Genomic DNA, 6,101 nt, shown 5'->3' with positions numbered 1-6,101 from the left:
GAATTGATTTCAACCACAATATATAATCTCATGATCTGGCATATCGCCTACTCTACTGTTACCTTTTTGGCAAGAGATTAATCTTGGTTTAATGAAGAATGCAGGAGGGCATGCCAGGAGCAACACCAGGCATGCCTAAAGATGAGATGTTAACCTACAAAGCTACAGCACAGGACTACTTGCATGCCAAACAGCATAAGGAGCAAGTGATACAGGGTGAAGTGATCCCACAACCAGCAGGTCAAATCAAAGATGTGCAGTTCTATTGCATTCAATCATAAAAAGCAGTGAACAATTAAACAAATAACGAGAGAAGGAGGCTTCACAGATATCCTCATCTTCAATAATGGCAGAGCCAGCACATAACTGCAAAGGACAGGGCTTAAATGTTTACAACCATCTTTAGCAGAAGTGCCAAGTGGATGAGCCACCTCAGCCTCCTCCTGAGGTCCCCAGTATCATAGATGCCACTCTTCATCCAATTTGATGCTCTCCATGTAATGTCAAGAGATGGCTGAAGGCATTGGATACTGTGAATACTGTAGGCCTTGACAATATTCCAACAATAGTACTGAAGACTTGTTCTTCAGAACAAGCCATGTCCCTTGCTAAGCTATTCCAGTACTGCTACGACATTTGGCATCTTCCTGACAATATGTAAAATGTGTGCAGGTATGTCAGGTCCATTAAAATAGCAAGGCAAGTGGACAAATTATCACCCTGTCAGTCTACTCTCAGTCATCAGCAAAGTGATGGAGGGGCTCATTAACAATGCTATCAAGTGGCACTCACTCAGCAATAAACTGCTCACTGATGCCAGTTTTAGTTATGTCAGGTCCACACAACTCCTGACCTCATTACAGACTTGGTCCAAACTTTAACAAAAAGGCTAAATTCTTGAGGTAAAATGAGAGTGACATCAAGACCTTGACCTCAAGATATTATTTGACAAAATGTGACATTGAAGACCGATACCAAAACTGACATAATGGGAGTCAAGGGGAAAACTCTCTGATGGTTGGAGACATATCTGTTATGATGTACATCTGTATTACATTGTTATTATTTGAAAAATTAGATTAAAAGCCATTTTGAGCAGTGGCTTAAAGGCAGCTTTTCCAAAAAAACATGCAACACAACTAGCTACCTGAGGAGTTAATTAATGAAGAGTTCACATTGCTGAACATGTATGATATACAGAGAGATCATGGCCACTGACCATGAGTAGGTTGAGTTCAGATAAGAGGAGCCATCGTAGCAGTAGGCGTGTGTTTTTTTAACCAGTTAGTAGAAATCTCCAAGCTGTCAAAATTGGAAATATGCTTCCCGGCTACCAGAGCTGAAAAGAAGTTTTAAGCTGCATCAGCAATCCAAAGAGAAGGGTTGGGAAGGAATCATTTGAATAAAAAATTAAGGAGTTGAGAAAGGATTGATACTTCAATGGAATTGAGCGACTGTAAAAAATATTATTGGGAAAAGTGTTAAATCTTTCATTCTGCTGTTTGCATTAAAATCTTTCTAAACTGCCATCTGGCTTTATTTTGTGGAATAAACTTGTGTTCTTTTGTTAAATTAACATTGGAACCATGAGGGAATTTTTCTGTGACAGACCATCCTGATAACCAAATTGTAAAGATAAAACTTTTGTTCAATCAAATCAGATTTCACTCTGAAATTTGACTTGTCCAATAGTACCATCAGCTAGAATCATGCCAGCACATCATACTAACAAAATGGAACAAAGTTGCGGCTGCTAGTGGGCAATCATCTTACTTCTAAGACAGGAATTCATCAGGGTAGCGTCTAGGCATAATGCTTCATTGATTACTTTCCTTCCATCATCATATCATTAGTAGGCATGCTCGATGCCGCATTGTTCAGTAACATTTGCAACTTCCATGATATTAAAGTTGTTCATGTTCAAGCCTGGATAATATCCAAACTTGAGCTATTAAGTAACAAGTAGCATTCACTTCACACAAATGCCTTGCAGCAACTATCTCCAACAAAAGATAATCTACCGATCTCCCATTAACATTCAATGGCAATACTATCCCTGAATCGCCAACTGTTAACATTCTGGGATTATCTTTGATCAGAAACAGACCTGGACCAGCCATATAAATACTACTGCTCCAAAGCCAGGTAACAGGCTACGAATTCTGCAGTGTTTAACTCACCTCTTGACTTACCAAACCCGTTAAATCCTCCACAAGACAGGTATATAATGGAATAATCTCCACTTGTAGCTCCAAGAACATTTAAGAAACTCAATGTAGTCCAGGACAAAGCAGTTCACTTGATTGGTATAAAAGCAAATTACTGAGGATGCTGGAATCTGAAACCAAAAGAGAAAATGCTGGACAATCTCAGCAGATCTGGCAGCATCTGTAAGGAGAGAAAAGAGCTGACGCTTCGAGTCTAACTGACCCTTTGTCAAAGCTCTGACAAAGGGTCAGTTAGACTCGAAACGTCAGCTCTTTTCTCTCCTTACAGATGCTGCCAGACCTGCTGAGATTGTCCAGCATTTTCTCTTTTGGATTCACTTGATTGGTACCCTATCCACCACTTTAAATATTCACTCCCTATCCCAGCAAAGCATTGTGGTAATAGTGTGTATCATCTGCAACATATACTGCAGCAACTCATCAAACTTCCTTTGACAGCAATTCCAAAACCTACAATCTCCACCACCGAAAATAACAACAGCAGCAGGTACATGGGAACATCTTCATCAGCATGTTCCCCTTCAAGCCACACACTATCCTGACCTGAAATTACATCACTGTTGCTTCACTATCATTGGGTTCAACTACTGAAATTCCCTTTTTGAACAGCTTTGTGAGTGTGCCTGAATTTTCAATGATTCAGAAAGACAGCTCACCACCAATTTCTCAAGGATAATTAGGTGTGGGTTGCAAATGCTAGCCTCGTCAGCAATACCCACATCCCTCAAAGCAGAAAAAAAGTTATTGCTTATTGATTGTAGGATAGATGTGATACAAGATAGTTAAGGAAGGAAACATTCATCTGAGGAACTGATATTGGTCTCCTGTAACTTTAAAGGCTTTATTTACTTCATTTTAAACATTATCTCACTCTGGATTGCGTAAAGGGGTATCATACTTCCAGCTGCTTTTCAGTGCCTGCAAGAGCACTTATGCCTTCACTTACTTTGGTCAGGAATGTGGTGACAATAACTATACTGCACACTAGGACTTTTGTTGATTGTGGAGACCTTTGTGGCCAAATACTTATTCCATAATTTGTAGAAGGCTGAAATGGCATAGCTGACCTGGCATTGTATCCCTTGTCAATATTGGCCTTTAAGAGATGTGACTGCCAAGGTATGAAAACGTGCTCAACATATTCTAGAGTCCCACCTTTAACATTTATGGAAGATGGAATATTTGACTGCCTGGGTCTGAATTGATAGGAGTTTAGTTTTGGCAACATTCAGGAACAGACCGAGACTCTTATAGGCAGAATTAAAGCGATTGAGAGTTGATTGCAAATCTGGCGCAGAAACCGCAATAATACTACAGTCATCACATATTGTAGGTCACGTATGTCTTTGGCCATCAATTTAATTTTGACATGGAAAGGATTGAGTTTAAAAAGCTTTTCAGCTAGGGAGTATTTCATGCTCACATCAGAGGCCAGTTGATATTTGATGAGTTGAATAACACTGTCAGGTAAATTGTAAAGAATTGGAGGCTACAATATATCCTTGCTTGACACCAGTGTTGAGAGTGTGGTGCTGGAAAAGCATAGCAGGTCAGGCAGCATCCAAGGAGCAGGAGGATCGACCTTTCGGGCATAAGCCCTTAATCAGGATTCCAGATGAATGGCTTATGCCCGAAACGTCGATTCTCCTCCTCCTCAGACGCTGCCTGACCTGCTGTGCTTTTCCAGCACCATACTCTCGACTCTAATCTCCAGTATCTGCAGTCCTCACTTTATACTACCTTGCTTGACACCCAGTCTGGATTTCAAATCTCCTACTCAAGACAGCTGCAATCATATAGCAGTGATCAGATGGTGATGAAATCTCTTGGACAACCAAACCTCTGAAGTACCTCAGAGCTTTGAGATTTACTGAGTCAAATACTTTGGTCAGGTTCATGAACACAGTGATAAGTTTCTGGCATTGTTCTCAACATTTTTCTTGGCAATAAAGGCGATGTCAGAAGTCTCTGAAAAGTCTAAACTCAAGTGTCTCTTGGAAGATTTCCTCAGCCATGGAAACAAACAATTCAGGAAAACACATTACAAATGTTTTCTTACTGTGGACAATACGAAAATACCCCAAAAATTAGCACAGCATGATTTATTTCCCTCCCTTAAGGCAGTTACAATATTTGCATTCATGATGTCATGGGTGGGAGGATGGGATGTCAGTCTATTTTCAAGGAATCTTGATTTGAACAAAACACCAACTTTAAAAAGCTTAGCTGAAATAATTGTTGTTGTTCATTCATTTGATTTCTTGTAGCATCTCCCTGTTGATGGTGGTCCATCCATGTAGAATCTCTTGGACAATATCAGATGCTGCTGGGCATGCGTGGTTAAAATGTTGCTGAAAATATTCTCTCTAACAATGACAGATGCCATTCTAATTCTTAAAAAAAGAGACACCATCCCATGAACAAAGATTTTGCCCATTGGACCTTGGTCTATAAATGGTCCTTGTGGCTGCAAAAATGCTTTGCATATTATGATGTTTAGCATACTACTGGATCACTAGGGCTTCCTGTACCCACCAATATCCTTTATCTTTCAATTTTATCTTTGGGCATCAGCCTTGAGATTTTCTGTCAAATGGTAAGAACTGATTAGTTTTGTTCCAGGAGGTTGTATGTTTAATCACTTTTGTTAAACTATTCCTGGTGACAATGATGCAAAAAACCAATAATGGGGTTACAGTTTCAGGTAGGAGAAAGTGAGGACTGCAGATGCTGGAGTACCAGAGTTGAAAAATGCAGTGCTGGAAAAACACAACAGGCCAGGCAGCATCCGAGGGGCAGGAGAATCGACGTTTCAAGCTTAAGCCCTTCTTCAGGAATGAGGCTGGTGTGCCAAGCGGGCTGAGATAAAAGGTAGGATGGAGGGAATTTGGGGGAGGGGCACTGAGAATACGATAGGTGGAAGGAGGTGACGGTGATGGTGATAGGCCGGAGAGGATGTGGGGGCGGAGATGTCGGGAAGAAGATTGCAGGTCAAGAAAGCGGTGCTGAATCCGAGGGTTGGGACTGAGATAAGGTGGGGGGGAGGGGAATTGAGGAAGCTGGAGAAATCTACATTCATCTTGTGTGGTTGGAGGGTTCCTAGGCGGAAGATGAGGCGCTTTTCCTCCAGGCGTCGTGTGGCCAGGGTCTGGCGATGGAGGAGGCCAAGGACCTGCATGTCATTGGCGGAGTGGGAGGGGGAGTTAAAGTGTTCAGCCACGGGGTGGTTGGGTTGGTTGGTGCGGGTGTCCCAGAGGTGTTCCCTGAAAAGTTCCGCTAGTAGTCGGCCTGTCTCCCCAATGTAGAGGAGACCACATCGGGTGCAGCGGATACAGTAAATGATGTGTGTGGAGGTGCGGGTGAATTTGCGTCGCCTCCCCCAAATTCCCTCCCTCCTACCTTTTATCTCAGCCCGCTTGGCACACCAGCCTCATTCCTGAAGAAGGGCTTATGCCCGAAACGTCGATTCTCCTGCTCCTCAGATGCTGCCTGGCCAGTATGTTTTTCCAGCACCACATTTTTCAACTTACAGTTGTTTCATGTAGCTGACTTTATGTGTTCATTTTATTTGATTTATACAAGGTTTAGTGCGCATTTTACAAGACAGCGAAAGGTAGTAGAAGGAAAATATTCTGCCTGGAAGTCTGCGGTGAGTGGTGTTCCACAGGGCTCTGTCCTTGGGCCTCTACAGTTTGTAATTTTTATTAATGATTTGGATGAAGGATGGGTCAGCAAGTTTGCAGATGACACAAAGGTTGGAGGTGTCGTTGACAGTATAGAGGGCTGTTATAGGCTGCAGCGGGACATTGACAGGATGTAGAGATGGGCTGAGAGGTGGCAGATGGAGTTCAACCTGGATAAATGCGAGGTGAT

Source organism: Chiloscyllium punctatum, chromosome 8 (assembly GCF_047496795.1).
Source record: "Chiloscyllium punctatum isolate Juve2018m chromosome 8, sChiPun1.3, whole genome shotgun sequence".
Classification (NCBI taxonomy): Eukaryota; Metazoa; Chordata; class Chondrichthyes; order Orectolobiformes; family Hemiscylliidae; genus Chiloscyllium; species Chiloscyllium punctatum.
The sequence above is the reverse complement of the archived record's forward strand: the minus strand, read 5'-3'. Positions refer to the sequence as shown.